This window comes from Tympanuchus pallidicinctus, unplaced genomic scaffold (genome assembly GCF_026119805.1).
Source record: "Tympanuchus pallidicinctus isolate F22 unplaced genomic scaffold, pur_lepc_1.0 scaffold4, whole genome shotgun sequence".
In the NCBI taxonomy this organism is placed as follows: domain Eukaryota; kingdom Metazoa; phylum Chordata; class Aves; order Galliformes; family Phasianidae; genus Tympanuchus; species Tympanuchus pallidicinctus.
Window position 1 is genome coordinate 9,029,222 of NW_026294758.1, and position 23,797 is coordinate 9,053,018.

At 37.7% G+C, this 23,797-nt stretch overlaps 1 long non-coding RNA gene across 1 annotated transcript in view; it reads left to right on the forward strand.

The window, feature by feature from the left end:
* The window catches only part of LOC128089337 (uncharacterized), a 41,975-nt gene extending 19,562 nt beyond the window's left edge, over positions 1–22,413 (forward strand). Inside the window, exons 2-3 of the long non-coding RNA XR_008210491.1 lie at positions 21,180–21,270; positions 22,351–22,413. This is a non-coding gene — a long non-coding RNA (uncharacterized LOC128089337). The remainder of the gene's footprint in view (positions 1–21,179; positions 21,271–22,350) is intronic.
* Positions 22,414–23,797: the final 1,384 nt, after the last annotated feature.

The following is a 23,797-nucleotide window of genomic DNA, read 5'->3' on the forward strand; positions in this document are numbered from 1 at the left end:
ACTCACTTATTTTTAACCAGTAAATCATGTGATTTTCTTCAGTGAGCCGGAGGGAACGGACAGGAATAATGAATGTATAAATTGGTAAGACAACTGGCAGGACTTGCGTTTTGCAGATGTTGAAATAGTCTGACATTTGTTGCATGTTCATGAAATACAGTATCAAAAGCCCAGTAAGGTAGACAAACTGTGCTATTGTACCTCATTTTGTTTCTAAAGCCACTGTAAGCTGTACTGTAATGTCTCACTATGGATTGAGGCAAGATGAGTCCCTCAAGTCCACTCCACACTTGATTGCATCTTGAGATAATTTTCAGTGATCCTGTAGAATGATTAAACTGTCCTTTAGCATAGGAGCTGAGATTTCCATGGCAAGCTATGTGCCTGAGACTACATAACGAGTCTAGTTTTGGTCTTTTGGGAAGACTGTGCTGGTATGGACAAAGCACTGAGTGGTTAATGTGATTTGCTAAAGGAGAAAACAGGTTTGGATCAGGAATTCTGTAAGGAAGGAGTTTACGGCAGAAGATATCAAAAGGTAAATCACATAAAGAAACAATCATTTCCTTTTATCTGGAACAGGGCAGTAGTAGAAAATACGTCCCTTGCATAAAGTTGAAAAGATTGCCTTTCCTATAAAGGAGAGTTTGATTATCTTTTAAATGATCAAGGCATGTAGGTTTATGTTCACTGTCAGGCTAAAACTGTTTCTTTGTATTAGAAAGTATTTGAATGCAATTTTTTATTCATTAGTTATACTGCTGATGCAGCCACTAAATGCACTTTCAGAACTGCAAAGAGAGGCATAACAGAGAAACAGACAATTAAGCAGAGTAAAATTGAAGTTTATTCTTTGTTTTCAATAAACAAATACTACAGGAGTATTTTATGGCTGCTCACCAGTCTGCTTTTTGTAATACTATTTATACTATTTGTCCTGTCTTTGACATTAACCACTGAATGAAGTGCTCTCCATGCAACAAGATTTGCCAGGAGTTTGTCCTGTTCTCCAAACAATAATGTTTGAAGAGTGGATGAAAGCGTAGTCCAGGCAATGCAGAGAGCTGATGGTGCTACAGACCTCTGGAGATCATCTTGTCCCTCTGATAAAGAAGAACCATCTTGAACTGCTTGCCCAAGACCATGTCTAATAGACTTTTGAAGAGCTTCACAGATGGAGACTTCACCTCTCTGAGCAATCTGTACCAGTGCATGGTTATCTGCACAGTAAAGCACAGCCTGATGCTCAGAGGGAACATCCTGTGATCCAGCTTGTGCTCAGTGCCTCTTATTCCATCCCTGGGCACCGCTGAAAGGAACCAGGCTCCATCTTCCTTGGACCCTCCTTTCAGGTATTTGTACCCATTGATGAGATCTCCCTTCAGCTTTCTCTTCTCTGGGTTGTACAGTCCTAGCTTTCTCAGCCTTTCTCACAAGAGTGGTGCTCCAGTCTTATTACTATTTTGATGGCTCTTTGCTAGACTCTGTTCTTCTCATGTACTGCCCAGATCTTTTAACACTAGGAAACATACGTTGGAACAGTGCATTATTTAGAGCTGAGATGCTCAGTGTTCTCCTGGGCATGAGAAATGGGAAGAGAAACCTGCTTCATACTTGATTTTGGACAGGATTTGGAGGAAGACCTCCAAATTTAAAGAACTGGGATGAGGTCTCCCAGACATCTTTGGCCTCAGTGGGTTGGGACTCTTTCTATTCTTTCTATAGGTCTGCTCCACTTTGCATGGAGACTGAGGACTCATTAAATGACTCGTAGGGTGTCTAAACTGATCACCTCCAGTTGCTCATATAGTTCTTTATGCCAGGGGGAAGTGTAAACAAGGAGAGTGTGTTGACTTAGGCATCTGCCTACTCCTGGAGGAAAAGTGGTGTGGACTTGGGGTTCCCATGACCAGGTTTGTCAGGCAGAGGATTCGAGTGTGGATTACAGAGAAGAAAAAAAGAGAGCATGAATCCCACAAAGGACATGTGTATGCCAGTAAGATAGTGCTGTAGTTGGAGGCAGCACCATCCTCTGTCCTGGTGCTGAGATAGCAGTACAGGTAACCTATAGGACGCTTCTTTCATTAATGAAAGCAAAAGGAGAACATTTAAATTCATTTTGGATTTAACTTTTTTTTCTCCCTCCAGTTCAGCTGAGAAATCAATTATTTGCACAGCCACAGTATCAGGAGACAAATCTTCCATTACCATTTCCTATACTGAAGAGCTTATTATGACTACATAGGGCTTTTTGTATTCAAAAGCAAAGGGATTACAAATATCTCAGTGTCTTTTGTAGCTGCTAGTAATTATTTTTGCTTCCAGCTATTTTACAACCATTAAAGTTCATGTTTAGGTTATAACATTCCTTGTGTGAATGTTTGCTTTTAATTACTAGGAGAGTGTGCTGGCCTTGTCCTTCTGGAGCGCAAACCTTAAGTCTAGTGGAAATAGCTTACAGAAGAGTTCTGAGAAGATTATTCCTGTGAGAAACGTCTATATTCCTTAACTTACATAATATTAACTGAAGTTAGAAATGTTGGTGTTGCTGTTCCCATATCTCCCTCCCTCCTTTCCCCCTTTTTCCCCCTCGCTTCTGTCTGCTTTAGGTAACTTTATCTGTGTGAAATAGAGCCTCTGCCTTTTGTGAGCTCTCTAGCCTGCAAAGAAATAGCTGCTAACAAGAGAGCAGCAGCATAGTTGAAATTTAGCACAGATGATAAGGAGAAGCACGCTGGGGGTGAAAGGGTTGCATTCATTTCAGCTTGCTTGGTGTTCCATAGCAAACCACAGCACTTCTAGCAGAATGGGATGTTATGGCTCTTCTCTCCTATTGTGGAAATGCCTTCCCCCTCCTGACCCTTTCCTTCTTTAGGGATGAGAAAGAGTCTGTGTAACCTAAATGCACACTGATACCATCTGTCAGAAATAATCCCTGAAAAAACACGAAGGGAATGGGGAGAACAGCAAACCTCAGACTCTTGCTCAGGCCATAAAGGCCAACGGCATTTCTGTTTGTTTCAAGATAGTTGGGATCAGAGTGGAGGTCTGGTATTTTGCTGGTTACTGCTGAAGAAGAGGGATTTGGCTCCTGGCAGAACATAAAGTAAAGCTGACAACAAAGCTTTCCTTTCATGCTATCCAAATGAACACATTTCTAATCTGAAATTCAAATACTTGACAACAGAGAGCCTATGAGCTGAGCTTTGAACAGGAAATTGCTTCATGGTTTTAGCATAATGAATTAGGCAGTTAGAGTAAAACCATTTAGGAGGCAGAGAATGCTTTCACATGCCTTGTAAAAGCTAAAAACCCTACTAATTTCCTAAATTTCTCATGACTTGCAAAAATGTCTCAGTGTTCAGAGCAAATGTGGTTGTATATCCTATGTTTGGCTTATTGCAGCTATGTAGTTTGACTCTGGTATTTTACAGCACACTGATTATTTAGATAAGATTGCACCTTAATTAAATGCCATAAATAACAGCTAGGACATTCTTTGAAAACCAGAGCTCTCACCAATAATGAGAGTACATTAATTAATCCTGACACTCTGTTCTGGTCAATTACTATTACACATTCTGGCAATGCAGCATTAGGCTGAGAAAACAGCCGGTGTGGAGTCACACCATGGAAATCAGTGGAGGGATTCTCTGCACAGTTAGCGATGTGCTGACAAGTGCAGCTTCCGTCTCATTTTTTGGACAGTTCTGGACCTGTTTTGCATGGCAGTCTGCATGCCTTTTAGGAGGACTGAGTAGAGGCAGTGTCTGTGGTAGCAGGAGAGATGCTGTAAGAGTACACAGAGTGACGAGCTGTTTTCTTTGTGCATGTGCCTGACCTTGGAAATCATTTGTTAGGGAAGGCAGCGTTCCTCTCTTCTGTGCTTTGCTTAAGCAAACAATTGTCAAAGAGTGCTGCTCAGAAAGCCAAGGTTAAATGCATTCCAGCCATGTCTGCAGAAGGGATTTATTTATTTATTTATTTATGGTGATAACTTTCAGTGTTTCATTAATAGTCTTTTGGAGACCAGAGGAAAATGCTCCAGTTCTTGTTTTCTTGATTCCATACTGCTGTAGTGGCTAAGCTTAAGAAAACAGGAGTGTATAGGAAAATGTGTAAGTTTTTCAACAAATGCATACAGACAGACAGTAAAGCAGGATATTCTTGTATTCAGAGATCTGTTGGATATTGCAGCAAAACCATTGTTTTTTTTCCCCATGCAGAAAGAAAGAGTAAATAAATTAACTTTATCTTGATTGTTTTTTAACTTTCCCATCAAAACGGTACAATGAAATAGTTCCTTGGGTTGGCATAGCAATAAAAGAATTATGATGGATTATTTTACAAAGAGTTTTTTAATCTTTAATGAGTGTCAAGCAACTAATTAATGTTTACAGTTAGGAATGTAAAGGAAATCTGTCCTCACTTTCTCACAGCTGCTAAAATATGAATAGGTCTTTCCAGGTCCTTGGAGTTGCGAGCTGAATATTGGTATGCAAGCATCTGAATGGATGAATGATGAATTAAACTGAGAAACACTGACTCTTAAATGTGTTACAAGTACACTGAGCTGGAATAATAATTATCACCAGCAGCACAACATAAATATTTAAAGCTACTGTACCTATGCAGTAGTCATTGAAACAGCAGCCTGAATTTATAAAAAATCAATTCTAAATGGCACCTCAAGTAAAATAATGGGATATGGAAAGAAGACATCTTCAAGTCATTAATATGGAGGAAAATTTAAGCATGCTTTATATTTGGATTCCTAAAACCTGACACAAAAAATAGATTTCCCTATCCAGTTTTTCTATATATGTTGCTCTGCAAGTAATTCCTTCTGTTTATTTCCTTGGAAATAACAACAGGTACATAGAGCACAATAACTAGTTGATAAAGCAAGCATTCAGCTACAAAATACTATTTTTCAACATAGTCATTACTACTGGCTGTGCGTTTTTGCTGGTGATGAACAGAAGTCTGAATGCTGCTCTCATAAAAATGTGCTGGAATGCCATTCACATCACTATTGCTATTGCTGATTTTCATCACCTACCACCATGTTGACATCCACTGTTTGGTTTCCACAAAGCACTGAAAAATGTCAGTGAGTGCTGCGTTTTCCACATGCAGGAATTTAATTCCACAACTTGGTTTCATCTGCACTTCTATGTCAGATCCCATTTTGTCAGTTGCACTCCGCTGCCTTCTCTCACACGGTAACAAAGTGTAATGGAGTACTTTTGAGAAAGTTTAGCCTCTACTGCCATACCATCAACGTCCACCTCGGGCAAAATGGGCAAAGATAATAAGATAGGAGGCATTACTTTTGGAGCAGCTCTATTATAAACAGAGCTAGTATAAACATCAGATAATGCTACTAAGATCTGCTTCAGTGAAAGGCATGCTGTACCAAAGAGAGATATTCACATTTTCTATTTGAGAGTGAGCTTTAACTTGGTTGATGTTGTTTCTGTTGTGCAAGATCACGTTTATTCGTATAGTAATGTATACTACCTGAGTAACAAAAGCAATTTTTCCTGCAAAAGAATTAAAGAGGGAGAAACATATGCTTATAAACTCTTAAATTGGAGCATGTTGTCAAGATTAGTTATTGGTGAACTATAAAGCTGTTTGTATAGTGCAGAAAAGCACAAGAGCAAAAAAGTTCTTTGTTCATTCTCACCAAGGACCATTCTTTGTGAATGTTTGCTCATGTCAAAATCTCACTGAAATTTATGGAGTTCTTTGGTGGACAAAGAAAATTTTCTTGTACGTGGACTTTGAGACAGAAATCAGTGTTTCATGTCCTGGTACAATATAAAGCTGTCTTGGGAGTGAGGGATTTGTTTGACGGCAAGGTAAGAGGCAAGACAAAGACTAAAAGCTTAGGTTGAAAGAAAAGCATCAGGTTATTGGGTGAGATAAATGTATTCAGTTTAGCAATAAATCTTTGGATGAGAAATGATGGCTAACTATTATTTCATTAAGGAATAACTAGATGGACAGACCACAGTCATTGATTCCTATTAGAAGATATTTTTTAATGAATAATTTCTGACAATTTTACATTCCTGGTCAATTTTTAATTCGATTATCATATCCTTTTTCTCTTCTTGGTTGCACTATGAAAAAGTGACGAAGGGAAAAATATGGCTTTCTTCTCTATCTGAGAGAAATTATTCTTTCCTGTCCCATTTAAAAATTGAAATATTTGTAGTAGAACTGCTGCTTAAAACACTGCTAATAACTGTGTAAAGTGCATGACTATTCATACCATTATTATGGTGTAATTACAGTTTCTGATTTTGGACATGGCTAAGAAACACAGGGTTACATTTTGCTCTGCCCTTCTGCTGAGCTAAGAGTCTTACCAAAATGCTGCCTCTATTTTCTCTGCAAATATTCAGATAATGTAAAATACCAGCTGAAGGTGTTGAGTTTTCATTTTGCTTTTTATTATCAAGAAACAAACGGAAGTGATCTCTGATGATAGAATACAGGTGCTTCTTGGACTGCACATAATTGATTTTTATCAACAGTCTACTCTTTCATCTCAGTGATTGTTTGGTATAAATTTTCTCCCTAAAACTTGATAGCACATTTAACACAGTGCTTCTCATTTCTTTCCCCCCCCCCCCCACTCCCCTGCCCACCTCACCTTCCCTCTCCCCCCACAGGTTTTTGGATGCTTTCTGGTTGACAGAAAAAAAGATAAATCATTGTCTGTTGTTTTTTTTCCCCCCCTCTCCAACAAGGAATTAGTGGTTAAGAGATAATCTGCACTTGAAGTTGCAAGAAAATTGATTTTTTTTTTTTCTTGTATTTGATAGGACATTTTTTTCTTCTTTTTGTCTGGTAAAGTATATTCAGATATGTATGCTGTTTTAAGGGAATAAATTTTTCTTTTCTGAAAGCAATAATTCTGAACCCAGGACAGCTTTTTTTTCTAACTGTTTTTACTAAGGATGTTTGTTTTACCCCCGTAGAAAGAAACACAACACAACACAACACATCACAACACAACACAACACATACATCAGCTTATGTTCAGTTTTGCCTCAGGCAATTAAATTTATCATTTGAAAATAAGAGAGTTATTTCACCTTTAACCCTGACAATCTTATTTTTAGCTTGGAAAAGAGAAAAAAGATCCTTTCCTTTTAAACCTAAATTCTCTCTGTGCTGCCCTTTTAGAGCTATAACACAGGAAAACACGTACAACCTTAGCTAATAAAGATCTGTTTGATTACAGAAGCAGGTTTTAATAATGCTAATTATCACGATTTTCTTATGTTCCCATGGGAAATATTATCAAGCTCTCAGTGAAGGACTTACTTCATTTATATTAGCAACTGCTGACCAGCCTTGTGTTAGCATACTGTGAGCAATTACATTTTTTGATGCTGTAATGATATTTTATTTTAAGATGATGATATGACAACTGTACTTCATATGCTTTGGAAATGACTTTTAGAATCACTCACTGTCAGTACATTTTTAAACTACTCTTTTAAGAAGCTTCTTAGTGTCTCCAGACTCAATCAAGCATCTACAACTATCCTTATAAACAATAATTGAGAGGAAGAAAATGAATACTCTGATTTGCTGTATCTATTTCTCAATAATTTTGTGCTTTCCTTGCCCTCTGATGTGTTATCAGTCATCCATGCCCCAAGGGAAATACTACAGGCTTGAGGTTAAATTAAGGTTCTGTCTTCAGTGATTGTCTTCAGTAAAAATTTCTGCATTCCCAAACAAACCTTATCCACATTGAATGCAGCCTTAAATGCCAAACAGACAACTTTCTTCATTGTCACGAATGCTAAGATTAATATATTATATTGTTTGAAAGATGGAAGAAGTAACAGAGTTTAAAAATAACTTGTATCTATATCAACTGATTAATCAGAATAGTCGTCTGGGCTCGAGATAGGTTAGGGAAAAAACATTACCAGATCTCATGTGTTACCTGAGATAACAATAATGGTGGGTATGAAAAGAAGTGTTGTTATTACATCCCCTTTATTCAGTATTGCCAATTAAAAAATTAAAAAGCAAAATAAACTAATTATCTAATTCAATCAAGAGTTTTTTCCAGCTGCTTTGGAGTATGGTGATAGAAAGTCGGGCTCTTGTAATTATTTAGGTGTGTGTGTGTGTGTGTGCTGAGTGCATCAGGCCATTACTGTGGTGAAAAACCTTACAGAAGATTGACTTGCATCAGGTTTTAGTGGAAAATGCTTTTAAAGTGCTATGCATGTTGGACTCTATGTGAATTCAGTTTGTCATTAAAAAATTATCTCCTTCACAGACCCAAATATTTCACAGTATCACATAATGACAGAATGGCTGACGTTGGAAGGATCCTTTGGAGTCCATGTGGTCCAACCCCCTGCTCTGGCAGATGCACTTGAAGATGAGTTGCTCAGGACCATGTCCAGGCTTTTGAAGATATTGAAGGAGAGTAACTCCACAACTTCTCTGGACAATCTGTACCAGTACTCACCCAGACAATAAAGAAGTGCATCCTAATATTCATGTTAAACTTATTGTGTTCCTTCAGATTGTGCCTGTTGCCTCCCATCCTGTCACTGGGCACCACTGGAAAGAACCAGTCTTCATTCTTTTCACATCCTCTCTGAGCCTTTCTTTCTCACAGCTGAACTGTGAGCTCTCAGGCTTTTCCATAGGATAGATGTTCCTCCTTTATCATCTTGGTGGCTCTTTGCTGGACTCTCTCCAATATGTCTGTATCTCTTGTGCTGGAGAGAACAGAAATGGAATGCATGTAGCCTCACCAGTGCTGAGTAGAGGGGAAGATTCATCTTCCTTGACCTACTGGCAATACTTTGCCTAATACAGACCAGGTTACCATTGGTCTTCTTAGTGCCAAAGGCACACTGCTGGCTCATATTCAACTTTTGTCCACCTGGACCCCTCAGGTTCTTTTCTGCCAAGAAGTTTTCCAGCTGGGTAGCCACAGCGTATCCTGGTGCCTAAGGTCCTTCCTCCCTGGGCGGACTTTGCAATTCCCCTTGTGCAACTTCATGAGATTCCTTCAGTACATTTCTCTAGCTTGCTGAAGTGTTTCTGGATGACAACATGACCTCCTGATATACTGACTAGTACAGTTTTGTGCCATCAGCACACTTGCTGAAGGTATGTTCCCTTCCATCAGATAATTAGTGAAGATTTTAAGGAGGTTCACACCAAATGCTGACCCCTGGGATATGCTGTTGAAAGCTGGCTTCCAGTTAGACTTTGCTTCACTGATCACTGCCTGGTGGGCCTAGACATTCGTTCTGTTTTCACTGTCTTCCCAGTGAGCCTGTGTATTAATACATTATCTGTGAGGATCCTGTGGCAATACTGAAGGTCTTAATGAAGCAGGCAGATAGTATCACAGAATTACAGAATCACTGTATCATAGAGGTTGGAAGAGACCTACAGAGATCATCTAGTCTAAAACCCTAAAATCATATAAGCTAAAGCAGATTCTCTACAGTAGATTGCACAGGAAGGTGTCCAGGTGGGTTTAGAGAAGGGTACTCCACATCTTCTCTGCATAGCCTGTTCCAATGCTCTGCTGCTCTCAAAGTAAAGATGTTCTTTCTCATGTTCATATGAAATTTCCTGTGTTTTTGCCCATTGCTCCTTGCCTGTTCAGGCCACCACCACCAAGATCCTGGCCACATCCTCTGGACTCCTGCAGTTTAGATATTTATAAGTATTGGTAAGATTTCCCCTCAGATTACTCCAGACTGAACAATCTCAGGTCTCTCAGTCTTTCCTCAGAAAAGAGATGCTCCAGGACCTGTCTTTCTGTCCCTACGCTGGATTCTCTCTAGAAATTCCCAGTCCTTCCTGAACTGGGGATCAGAGCACTGGTTCTGGGCAGTACAGATGTGGCCTCACCACTGTAGACTAGAAGAGGGGGAATCATCACCCTTGATGATTCTTTTCAAGGCACTCGAGGATACCGTTGACCTTTTAAGCCACAAGGGCACTCTGCTGGCTCTATCCCAATCTGTTGTCCTCCAGAACATTCAGGTCCTTCTCCACAGAGCTCCTCTCCAGCAGGTCAGTCCCTGTACTGATGTATGTGATTATTTCTCCCCAGATACAGGCCTCAACATTTCCCCTTGTTCAGCCACTCCTCCCAGCTTTCCATAGTTAGCAGACTTGCTGAGAGTGCACTCTATTTCTTCCTCAAGGTCATTTATGAAGATACTAAACAGTATGGAATACAAAACCAGCTTCTGGGGAACAAAGCTAGCTACAGGTCTCTTACTAGACTTTGCCACTGATCACAACCCCCTGACAATCAGCCAGTTCTTAATCCACATCACTGTCTGTTTATTAGTCCCACATTTCTTAACCTCATCTTTGAGGATGTAATGGGAGATGGTGTCAAATGCCTTTCTGTGTTGGTGAGGTCTAAAAAGGAAATGGCTTCAAGCTCAGGGAGGGTAGATTTAAGTTAGATATAAAGAAAACATCTTTTACAGTGAAGGTGATGAGGCATTGGAACTGGCTACGTAGTGTGGTTGATGCTCCATCTCTGGAAACTTTCAAGGCAAGGCTGGGTAGGGCCCTGGACAACCTAAAATAAATGTTCATTGCAGGGGAATTGGATTAGATGGCCCTCAGAGGTCCCTTCCAACTCGAAGGATTCTATGATTCTACAAAGTCAAGGAAGACAAAATCTACTGCTCTCCCTGAACCTAACCAGGCAGTCATAACAACATAGAAGGTTGCCAGATTGGTCAAGCATAATTTCCTCTTGGTGAATCTATGTTGACTTCTCCTGATAACCACTTGCTTGGAGATGATGTTCAGAATGAATTGTTCTATCATTTTCCCAGTGTCAGAGGTGAGACTGACTGACCTGTAATTTCCTGGACCCTCCTTCTTGCTCTTCTTGAAGACTGGAGTGACACTGGGTCTTCTCCAGTCTTCTGGCACATTTCCTGTTCTCCATAATCTTTCACAGGTGACAGACTGTGGTTCAGCAGTCACTTTTGCCAGCTCCATCAGTGGTCTTAGTTGCATCTTGCCAAGTGCCATGGATTTCTATGTGTTGAATTTGCCTAGACTGTGTTTGACCAGATTCTCCTTGACCTAAGTGAAGCCTTCCTTTCTCTGGATTCTTTCTCTTACCTTTATAGTCTGGCATTTCTGAGAGCCAGTCTTAGCAGTAAAGAGTAAAGCAAAGAAGGTGTTCAGTAATTCCACCTTCTCATTTCCCTCACCAGGGCACCTACCTCATTCGGCATTGCTCTTAACTTCCCAATCAAGTCAGTCATTTCATCATAGAAGGTTATCAAGTTATCAAAGCCAACTTCCCGTAACAGAATCCACAGTGACCGCTCCTGATGATTTTCTTGCTCTTCATGTGGCTGGATATTATTTCCAGGGTTAGCTGCTCCATCACTTCCACAGGGATCGAGGTGAGCCTGTAGTTTCCCAGGTCCTCCTTCTTAACAGTAGAACTTATGTTTTGTTGCCTGCACTGTTTTTGAAGAATGACTAGGTTTTCTTTCATCTGTCTTAAAGATGTGCTTTCTAAAGGTGGGAGAAAAAGGTGTATATGTGCATAGGGTTTTAAGTAATGAAGCTTCTGAAGAATTACAGTATTTGTATTTGGTACTTTTACATCTTCACCTATCCTGGTTTTGTGCTGATTATAATTGTATTCACAGTGCTATTTCATTGGTACAAATGACATTACTTTCCAGTTCACCACCTTTTCCTTAGTATTTAATATTGGACATGTAACTCATGCTAACAATGTTGTCACTAGAGAATTCAGAGTAGAGATATCTGTGGGAGTAACATCAGATCTGATTTATTTGATCTTTTTTTCCCCCTATGAGTGGAAAGTAATCACAATTTTTTCTCCCTGCAAAATAATCAAAATGATCTGTGCTGCTATGTTTAAATGGAGACCTAGACCAATACATACGTTTAGCAGAAGCAAATTAAAGGGAAAAAAAAAAAAGAAGATAAATGACACATTAATATTTTAACATATGTTATACACATATTTGCTTTTAAGATCACTCTTGTATTCAACAGCGGAAGCTGGGGCATGAAAAGCTGTGCTGAAGAAATTAGTGTTACTAAGCCTGTTTGTTGTCTTAATGGAATTAATTTATTGTGGCAGAAGCATGCTTGTCCTTTGCAGAGGTGATCGCAGACCTGACTCAGTTGAAAGACTAAAACACACAGAAGACTTTTACAATGTTTCCTAGAGACAAGAACCAAAAAAATAACGGTGACTTGATACTTGACATAATTTTCTCATGACAAATTTGATCTGATGAATGAAATCTGAGTTGCATAAAGCAACATCTTGAGGTTTTGCTCTCATGGTATCATATTCTCTATCATGTTTTGGATTGCCATCTATATGGAAACAGTAACTATAAAATGTGATGTTGTAAAATTAATTTACAGTAATAACTTTTTTAGCAAGAATAAGCTCCAAGAATAAAAATGATCTTTAAAAATAAGAGTGCATAGATCCACCTTGATGCGCTAGTGTATTTTAATAATAAATCATTTAGCTACTAAGTTGTGAGGCTTTGAGCACAAATGGAGTACATTTTATGGCCCTATTGCAGACCTCTAGACCTGGAGTAATTACTGTTTTTGTTTGGGAGAGTTAATCCTGACTTGATGTAAAAAGCAGTACCATCATATTGCTTAAGTTAAAGAAGCATACACAACAATGACAGGCCACCAGTTCCAATTTAATTCTCAATAGAATTGCCTTTTTTTTTTTTTTTTAATCTACTGAGGAAATAATCCATTGATTCTTTTTCTAATGTGTGTTTTTTGTAAGTATTTTGTGAAAAGCATTCTATGCTTTGTTCTATGCTTTGTTTCTGCGCAGTGTTACACTGTTATGCTATTATTTTTATTGTTGCCAGCAGTAAATGAATGTTTGCTGGACTCAGGTAACTTCTGTCTAAATGCAATTATTTAATAAATCAAATGTAACTGAAGAAAACAATTTTGTTGTTGTTGTTGTTGTTGTTGTTTTCAACTCTAGACTGAATTTTTGAGGATGTTTTTGGTAAATCTATCCTCAAAGCATTTCATCTAAGACTGATGCTGTGTTCCTTTTTTCTTTAATGATTCTGATAGATGTTGAGGAAATGAATATGCCAAACTCAGTAAAAAGAGATTCCCAAAGCCCGAAAAAGCCTCTCAAATAATATTTTTTGACAATAATTATCTACTGAGCCTTATTTATCATTACCTTCTGGTCCTAAAATGTACCCTGACAAGAAATAAAAAATCTGGGCATGACTTAGAAATGCAGGAGATCAACACCCTCTGACTAACCATGATGAGTGTTTGGCATAATTGTGATAATGTGAAAAAGAATATTAAATGTCAGACTTGAACAAAGCTGTGATCATGAGATAATTTAAGAAGACACAGGGTTATTTCCAAGTCACCTCACACATTTTGAAAAGGAAAGGTTAACAAATCATTATAATTAGTATCTTCTTTGTATCATATTTGCATTTTGCAGATCTGAATGGTTTGCTAATTGCACATAAGCTACAACTTCAAAGCAATTGCTGAGAAAGTAATTTCTAATCCTAAAGAAATTGAAAATAGATTCTCTCTTAGGGATTTCAGTGACGTGAAATCACTTCTGTAATATGAGGGCTACTATCATTGCCTATTTGAATTTGAAGGCCACTGCTTTAAGAACAGTTTTACCATGCATTTTTTAGCTATTGGTATTGGTAAAATGCATGCTATGCAGATTGATTTTTAAGCCATGTCTTCCAAATATTAAGATTTAAAGATGCCCAAGAACATACTGCTTCTATCACATATGAAGTGAAAAAGTTCCAAACGTGGACTCTGCAAATATATTATGCAACTCTGCCACCGAAATGAGTTTGAATTAGAACAGTTTGATAATTGTATGATCTTAAGGCAGTTGAATAAACTTACAGACTTGTATTTCTAGGCAGATTTCTTCTTTTCCTGCCACTGAAACTGTGTACAGCTGTTAGGCTAACTTATATTGCGATTTCATAACATACAATTTTAACATGTGAATGACATACCCACTGTTGCACAGTCCATTTGTAGAAGCTGTAATGTTATTTCATTCTAAGGATCTGAGCACTGCATTACTTGGCAGCTCATTCATATTTGTAAGGAAATAATCTTTGTGTTTGGGTTATCTGTCTGGCTTGTCTGTATTCCATTGTTTTTTTTTCCTTTCATCTTCTTGCATTTGCAAATGTTTTTGTTATAGATACATTAGTGTTTAAGGTGTCTGTCCTCTGTTTTTCTGTCTGTGTGGAGAGAAGACTCTGATAAAAAATGTTAAAAATATTTTAAGCTAAATAAGCTAATAATTTAAGATTATTTAACAAAAAATGTTATGTGGTTCAGCTCCATGTGAAGATAAAATGCAGCCAAACCTTCTGAAAGTTGTAATGGAGATTATTTACTACTTTGAGAGTTTGCCATACTCTCCAGTGTTTATGTGTGTTATAGAATAAAACTTAATATTCTGTTGACCAGAAAATGTGATTCTGTATTTAGGAGCTGTAGTAATGGTACAATATTCGTATGCAATGAAGGCTAATTAGAGTTCTGAGTAAGACAGGGGGAACTCTATGTGTCTTCCCCATACTTTGTCAGAGGGACGGTGTAGGCTGAATCACTAAGAGATTGTTTCCTTCACAAATACACTGCAGTTCTCCACAAATCTATTTCTGTCAGCCTGTTCTTTGTCACATCCTTCCCACTTTCCACAATGTTGCTTTTAACAAGTGCAGTCCTCATTACAAGCTTTTTATGTGTGAGATTAGGTTGTATCCAAGGATGTGACATGAGTTAATCCAATGAAACATTTGCAAATCTTTCTTGTATGCCTGTTGCTTCTTGTATAACACCTTTGGTTTTCTTGGTTTATAAGTGTGCTACTGCACATACGACTGACCTAATTATGTTCCCAATTGTAGGAGAAGAGAAGGAAGTTCAAATGACTGCTGGCATTTTTTTTTTATTATTTATTTATTTATTTTTAATGCTCCTTTTGCTCGTGTATTTACTTACTAATTGGCAGGACTGGGAATGCATAAAAAGTATAGCTGACATCATTAGCATTAAATTGTAAGAACTTATTTGTTACATAAGCATTCTTCTCTGTGGTCAAGTTTCAGCTATTTCTGAATGTCAAAGAGCTATAAAGCATGAGTTATGACAGCAGAGGAAAACAGAGTTCTAATTGAATATAATTTTCTAACTTTTTTATCTCAAGGATCTTTTCTTTTTCATCAGCTTTACAATGTAATAAGTGTTTTCCCTAACCACTTAGTTTGTTTCTTTGAAATTATCACTGAGGTATTTCATGAAATATTATGGAAGCTTGTGTGTGTATTTATGTTTGACAAAAAAGACATTTTGGGAGACTCAGTGTCTCAGTTGGAAGCAGCCAACAAATATATTCCTATTACTAAATATCTGGAAAAAAACTGTATCCGTTTGGCACCACATCAGCTATTGTTCACACTGTCATAAATGTGGAGACATGGAATGTAGGTTCACAGTGGAGAAAAAATAATGGAATATTTATGACATTTGAGACTTACTTATCCACGGAAAACAAGACTGGAGAGAGAAACAGAAAATAAATTAATGCTAATAAGTGACTTGAATTTATTTGCTGCTCTCTTTGGGGTCATTTCATGCATCATTTACTAATATTTTTGACCTTGTGAATGACTATTGATTTCCAAATGTAACAGTGAAGTTTCAGAGAATGGCTGTCGCTACAATGTGTTTTCAGCAATAGATCTTCAGAAACTTATTGCTCTTTTGATCAGTGAGCAGGATGAATTCTTTTTACTCGAGCACACTGAGTGCCTTGTATAGCTGAGATGAAGTGTTTAAAGCCTATAGGAAAATTTAGTGATGTAAAACATATACTGAGATTACTTAAAACTCTTACAGCTTTTTATTCTGATGAGTTCATTAGCAGAGATGAAAAATATATAATGTTTGCCTTATACTGAAAATTTAAATTTCTCCTGGACATTTCTTCATTCCCAGTCCACAATGCTGTCCTGAAATTATTATTTTTCAGGAACAGATGCTTATTGTCGTGGATATAACTAGAATTTGCCTCATGAAACTGACTGGCCTTGGAAATTTCCATCTGTTAGAGTTTAAGTATTCTGCCACCTTGGAGTGACATGAGGAGCAGTTTCAGTTGAGTTCTCAATAGTTGAGGAATTCATTTTCCTGCATTCAAGCAGATTTCAGTTTCTAAATATTTTAAGATCAGGTACTTCTCTGAAACACCCTTTTCTGTCATTTATGGTTCTTCCATTGTGATCTGATAGGCCTTTAAGGATCAGAACTAAATGCTAGCTGCCAAAAAGAGGATGGCATGGCATCAGACCAAGCAACACTCTCTAGGTGAAACTGCAAAGCTCTACAACAGCTCCTGACTGCTGATCTGCCAACATCAAATGATTTAGTTTGTGTTTCATGATGACAATGGGTATTGACCTGCACTTTTGGGCAGCACAATGTTCCTGTGACCCAAGGAGAGTCTTCATGGTGGTGTTTACCAGCTGCAGCTTCTTGAACAGATCATCTCTGTTCATTTTATCCCATGAGGAAAGCAGGTCTTCCCATGCTGAAACTCTGCTACCAGTGAACTTGGAAAATATGCCCACTGTTTTTTTTTTTGGCTTATATCATAATAATTATGGTGTTGAGTAATAGGTTTTTATGTTGTATGACAGCAGATGAGTAATGCTACTGTTTATGTTAATGGATACCAGGAAACCTGGGTACTGTATCCAGGATGGATGTGTCTCTGGGCAGCATAACCTGTTGGTTGGTGACCCTGCCCATAGCAGGTGGTTTTAAACTAAATGATCTTGGAGGTCTATTTCAATCCAGGCCATTCTATCATGCTGTGATTCTGTGAAAAGATTTTAAGGAGTGAATTTGACTGTCTTGTTACCCCAACTACAAATTCCTTAGTTTCAAGTGGGCCTTCCTACAGCACAGGAAAAATCAGTTGCAAACGCTACTCTGTGAAATGTTGGTTGAGAAGCTAGGGTAGTTAGTTCAGACAAGTACAGAGCTGTTTGGGTGTTACAATTAATAAGGAAAGTATTTTAAGCTGTCATGATAGACCAGTGCAAAAGCCTTTCAATGAGTTACATTTAAATTTCGCACTGTGAGAGAATAAACTAGATTGATGGAATGTCTCTGTGTAGACATGCCCTTACTCTGCTTGCCTCCCTGCTTTGATCTGCGACCAGGGAGCAAGATGAAAGCAGAGCAGAAGAGTGCTCCCTATTGTACCTCTGTAAGTGATCCCATATATCTTTGTGGGGCACCATGGCAGCTGAGAACAGCTCAGGTGGTGGAGCAGATTTCTCACAGTTATAAATGCAAAGGAACTGCAGGGGAAGAATTTCAGTGAAGGATGCTTGATTTTGCAACCTGTTCTGAAGGATAACATACAGCAAGCCCTCTATCAGAGATCAAACCTCATGTACTGCCTATCCCTTTAGGTACAGTTTTGGGAATGGTTGCATTAGAGACAATGGTGAACACTGAAGTCAACTCTTCATTTCACAGTACAGGGTACATTGTTAGGTGTTTTCAATAATTATTGTAGCCATTTTGACGTAGAGGAAATGAGCAGAGTGTAATGGAATGTACAACTTATTGATGTAATGCATGGGAAAGTGCATATGCATTCCTGACAGATCTATGCATGTACAGGAAGGTGTTCCTTATTTCTTCCCTGCTAGTAGAAAAGGGCATGAATTGTGATCTCAAGCGTACTGATTTGGGCAACACACACCTGAAAGAGCTTACAACACTGATCACACCTCTATAGTGATTCTGCTTGGCTAAACTTGCATGGACGCAGTGTTATTTGTGTTCCTTACCAATGACACTTTTTTTATTTCTAGTAAATACAAGGTGGATGAAGTAGCAAAACCTTGCTGTTCTGAGCTTCCATCATCTGCAAAAAGAGTAATGGAAAACAGAACTTTTGGAGCACTAACTCACAGTCTTTGGAGAAAAATGTTGGAATGAACTCTGTAAGTTCCATAAAAAAAAACCTTTTTTTTCCTGTTTATGTATGAAATTGTCTCTTTTTTATACCATCACACAGAAGCTAGTTTCATTCACTTGATAAGTAGTTGCTGCAATTTTTCATTGTTTACACAATAGCAAAGCATTTCTCTCTGCAGTATTTAAATTTACCATCCTTCTAAACAAGAATCTTTGTCTGCTCCATTAATGTATATGGAAATAAGGCAGCATATAACATTTTAAAATTAGATCTCTTACGACCCATGACTGAATAAGGGTCAAAAGAATGTTGTAAATGATTTCTTCATGTAAGCAAAATGATATCACATTCACTCAACTTGTCTGTAGATTCTTCTGTGTTTGAGAAAGTTCATTTTGTATTTGTTGATTTTTATTTTTTTTTTTTAAATAAAAAGCACAACTCATTAATACAGCAAATTAGTTCCTTTAAATTAATGACTTGTTTTCCTCCTACCACTCACTATAGGTCAAAACTTTTTATATCAAACTAGTGAGAATGGAATAAGAATTTAGGAATCTGAATCAATGCATTTAGATAGATGCTCTTTCCACGGCAGGATCCCCTGCTGCTGCTTGATCAGGAGTAAGCTGAATGGGAAGAATTTCCTGTTTTGTGCAGAATGAAATATCAAGTATTAAAGACTAAACAAAGACAGTCCCCTGTTCTGATTTTCAGTTTTACCAATTACTTTTCAGATTATGCATAAGAAAAGATGAGTTGCGTGACACATTAGTTCAGTTTGACCCTGGCCATGGACATTTTTTTCACAGGACCTTGAAAACTGTTTCTGTATTTGCGAGAGAATGAGTAGCTTTTTTTAAAGGCATTTCAGGTTTTGTACTAATTTAGTGCTTTTCACTGCAATGAAGTTTGCGTTTCTGAAAATGGGCAGCGTTAGGGAAAAGTCAAGCCCTGCTTTATTCATGAGAAGATGAATGGAAAGGAGGCAGCCAACAGAATTAGCTCCTTCCCTGGAGGCACTGGAAAATAGTCCCCATTGTAGTTCAAAGCTGGACTTTCATGAGCCCAGACAGACAATGGCATGAAATTGGGTTGAATTATGGGTAGGTAGTTTAGTAAGATGGACTACTGCCCACTGGGGAGAATTTCAGAGCTGTGAAAGAATGATCTCTAATAATGATAATGAATGTAAAAATAACAGTTTATTTTTGACTGAGATGACTTTCAGAGGTCTCGGCCCTGTTTCTTTTTCAGAGAACAAGATCTGTCTAAACTGAATAAAAGGAAAATGAAAAAGGAAATGAAAATTCATGAAAATGAAAAAGGAATATTGGGGGGAAAAAATCTAAAAATTACTTACATTCGCATTTTTAAATAATATAAACAGATCAAGTATAAAATAGGCAACCTATTTCTAATCTGAATGATGTTATTTAAAATATTTAGAAATTGCAATGTTTATGTAGGAATCTTGGGCTAATAATGCAATAAGGAATTCTAAACTGTAGCTTACCATATAATTCAACTACTGCATGTTTTAATGTAATCAGTTTGTACAAAAACACATTAAAACAGACTGTTTCATTAATATTCAACAGACATTTAGCTCAGTTGGAACAGAAGTTTTTTCAGACTCATTCACGGTGAATTTTTAGATAGATTACAAATACATGGACTTAAATACAAAATACTTTAATAACTACATCACTGAAAGTATTTGAGCGGAAGTATCTGTATATTTTCATATCTTCTTTTTCAAAACTGAGTAAATTACAATTTTCCAAGCCATAATTATTTTGATTCATTCTTGACCATCACTCTGTAATGCTGTGCAAATATTAATTAAATTTCCCTAAATTTGTGTGTAGTTTCTCCAGTCTTTTGTTGGTATTTAGATATTTTGTGTAATTACAGTTCTCTATAGTTTTTGTAAGTGGTGCAATGCCCTCCTATAAATATCTGTACGTTTAGGTTCCAAACTTCTGCACTGTGGTTTTCATTTCATCTTCCTTAACTGAATGATACATTTTGCACTTTTACCTCAAATTCTGTTTAAGGAAAACATCTACAATTCTAATGAGGCTTCTTCCTATTGCACTTCTGAAGGCTGTAGCGCAGGATTAATATTTTTGTATTGATGATAATAGAAAAAGGAGCTAATTTTATAATTTTTGTTTTGTTTTGTTTTGCAGATCTAAGTAATGCAGAAGACATCAATGTTAGTTAGTAGGCTGAAACTTGGCTTTAAGATATAATGCTTTTGTACATCTGCTGTATATTTCTGTGAGCTGGTCTGAGCTCTATCCTGAGGAATTCATCACTTTTAATTTGGATCTATGCTAACAGATGATGTAGTGGCCTCTTGGAACCCTTGCATTATCCTTGTCCCATTCTCCTAATGACATTCTCTTCTTCTATCCTGAAAATTCTTGTACTTTGAACTAATTTCTTGCTGGCATCATGTGATCAAAAGATTGCATTTGCAATCAGCTTCCAGCATGTTTCCACATCCTCCTTCTTTGCCAGTATGTTTTTTTGTTTGTTTTTATTTTCTTTCTTGATAGCCTTAGTTGTCTTCATTTCATAGATAAAAGTAAATGAGGAACTGAGATTCCCAAGTGCTTCATGGCAGTGAAAGCTGGAGAGATAAGTAGAGCTGGTGTTGGTTTTCATTTTTTGTTTCCCCCAGCAGGATGGGTAGTGTTAGTTTCCAGCATACTGCCTGGGTAGAAGTTGGGTCCATGACCATTTCCACAGTAGTGATTCTCTATGGTTGTATCTTTATCCCCAGCACTTCTCTGTTTTTGCAAGAAGATCCACTTCTTATAGTGATCCCAGCCCTTTTCTAATATTTGTGATGTGGCTGTTAGAATTTACTGCTGCTCTTTACTAACATAGGTTTGATGGTAATAATTGATTGGATATAATCCTTCATAAATCAGGATCTTTGATGTATAGCATCCTCTCTGGTTCTGTTTCCATGCTTCTACTGCTCTTATGTGTATAAATATTTCTGTAACAATTTTCTCATTCCTGTCATTTTGCAATGAATGTTTCAATTTCTGCTTTTCAGGATGCATTGAAGGTAGATGGGATCTAGGTGGAAAAATTTTCCTTATACTGAGTCACTCCTCTCATCTCCTTTCCATTCCTTTGAATTGAAGGTAATGTAAACCTTGTCCCAGAACCTGTGTGTGAAACCCCACAGTGTGAGAACTATTTGGAGCAATTCTCTTCCCCACAGCCAGTGAAGGCTCCAGCACTTGGCTCACAGTGCAAGGCACACTGAGTCTTCAAGGCACAATCTATACACTGTTCCTTTGGATCTCATCAATTTTTTCCTCACATGCTGCTACCACTTTTGAACCTCTTTGCCTTCAGAAGTCGGTTGTATTTGGTGATGTCCTCTCAACCACGTTGTTTCAGAAACAACTTGCAGACAACGTGACTCATGACTGCAGAGTTGCCTAGCTCATTCATACAGCAGAACAAATTGAAGAGAATTCTAAGTTTAAATCCAACTTTCAATCTAACTCCATACCCAGCATATTTGGATGACCTTCCCCTCTTTTTGCTGTTGGTGTGCATGAGCTAGAAATGAAAGGCAAGCAGGCTTTGCTAGCTGTTGTGGCCCTTAGCTGGGGATTGCAGTGGCACCAGACACACCACTGCAGCCAGCATCCTGGCACTCAGCTGGAGGCTGACAGCTGCAAGGAGCAGAGCTCAGGAAGCTCACAGTGTGTCTGTGATAATGTACCAGGCCTCTCTACCTGGAGGGCTGCTTTCTGGCTCCCTGAAGAGAAAATCTGTTTAGACAAGGACTGTGGCCTATTCTGGGGAGAGGGGTTTGGACCTGAGGCCATTTGGTTATGGAACTATGGCACTAGCAGCAAAGAATCATCAAAGAGAAGTAGCAAGGGCTAAAACTTTAACTGAATCCTCCATAGAAGAAGTTAAATGCAAAAAGACCTCTGTTTGAATCTAGGATTTAAAATGGCTATTATAATTTTTATTTCTTCTTCCATGCCCAAAATCTCTCACTGTGTACAATTAAGGTGGATATCATTTGACTTCCTTAAAACTATTTTGCTAAAAAAGGAGATGTTTGTAGTTCACTGCTTTGCTCTCATGAGAAAAGAAAAAAAACTATTGCTCTTATTCGTCTGGTCCTTGAAGAGTGTTCCTCATCCTGGAGTAGTTCCTATACTGGTTCTGGGGGCACTTTTTTGTTTTTTTTTTTACAGTGAACTCCCTTTCCTAGAGGTGTTGCCAACCTAGCCTTCAGCAGCAGCAGCTCTTCTGTAACAAACATTACAGTAGGATTAAAGACCTGCAATTTGTCAGTGGTAGTATGCTGACTTTACTGGCTACAGCTAAACTTCTCAACCATATGAAAATTATATAGCTTCAAAAACAAGTAAAAAGGTAGGTTTTATTTTAAAGGCTGTAATTAATTTAAAGGAGATATTTTGTCCGACCATACAACCTGTAAAAGCAATAAATCAGAAAACCAAAACCAACCAACCAACCAAACAAAAATTAATTACATCATATGTCTGATTTTTTTTTTTTTTTCCCCATAATAAAGTGATGAATCATTTGTCTTAAGCCAAGAAGAAGTAAAGCACACCTGACTTTTATGTCCTTTGCCTTACCCACAGGAGCTCCTTTGTTAAGTTGCCAGCATTGTGTAGATGTAGATCATTTGAAGCACAGAAGGAACAGAGTAACCAATGACTTGTAGCTGCTTTTAAAAAGGAGCTCAAAATCAATAATAAATTATCGTTTTCTATAGCAGTTTAGGTTCCTCATGAGTCCCCCCTGACATGTGGATACAGCTTTAAATTAATTTAGTTTGAGGCCATAAAGAACCTAACTTTCTCTGGACTGACGAGCTAACATGCATTAGTAATATAAAAATAACATACCTTGGCAGGATAGCTTTCAAGGAGCCACCAAACACAGGAAGTTATTTTTATAGTTTAATGAGATATAGGCCCGTATTTCCAGAGGGAGACATGGTGAACAGAGCACTCTATAATTTACTGCTGTAAAATGATCAGGATTCATGTTGTCTATAAAACATGAAAAACATTCTTCATTGCTTACCAATTAGATCATAGTTACAACTCTGGGCTCCTTTGAGCTTAAAAGAAAATTCTAACTGCTAGACATAAATGAATACTGTGGTTAAATTAAACCCTTCAGTAGCCCGGACAGCCTTGAAAGATATGCCTTCTGGATGTTATTAACGTGCATATTTAAGTGCTATTTTTAAAATTTAACTGCAAGCCACAGAAATCACAAATGTGTATAATAGCTGTTTCAAAATCAAAGCATTTGCTTTGAAAAGCATGCGGCTAATTTCTTTCCAATAATTTTATTTCAAATTTTACTATTGCTGATTTTTTTTTTTTTTTAATTTAATCTAATTTTATTTTTAGTAGGTGATGACAGAAAATTTGCACTGGAGGACCAAGATATCATGCTTTTCCAGCCTTAAATGGTCCTTTCTTAAAATATGTCACATACCAATGCAAGACTCAAAAACGTCTGGCTTGCTAAGTGAGCATTTCTATTTCTTTCTGTGGGACCATTACAGAAGGGAAGGCAGATGAACATGGCTGAACTCAGTGCTGCAGTTTACAGAGATTTCTGCTCACAGCACAGAATTACACATGGCCTGTCCTA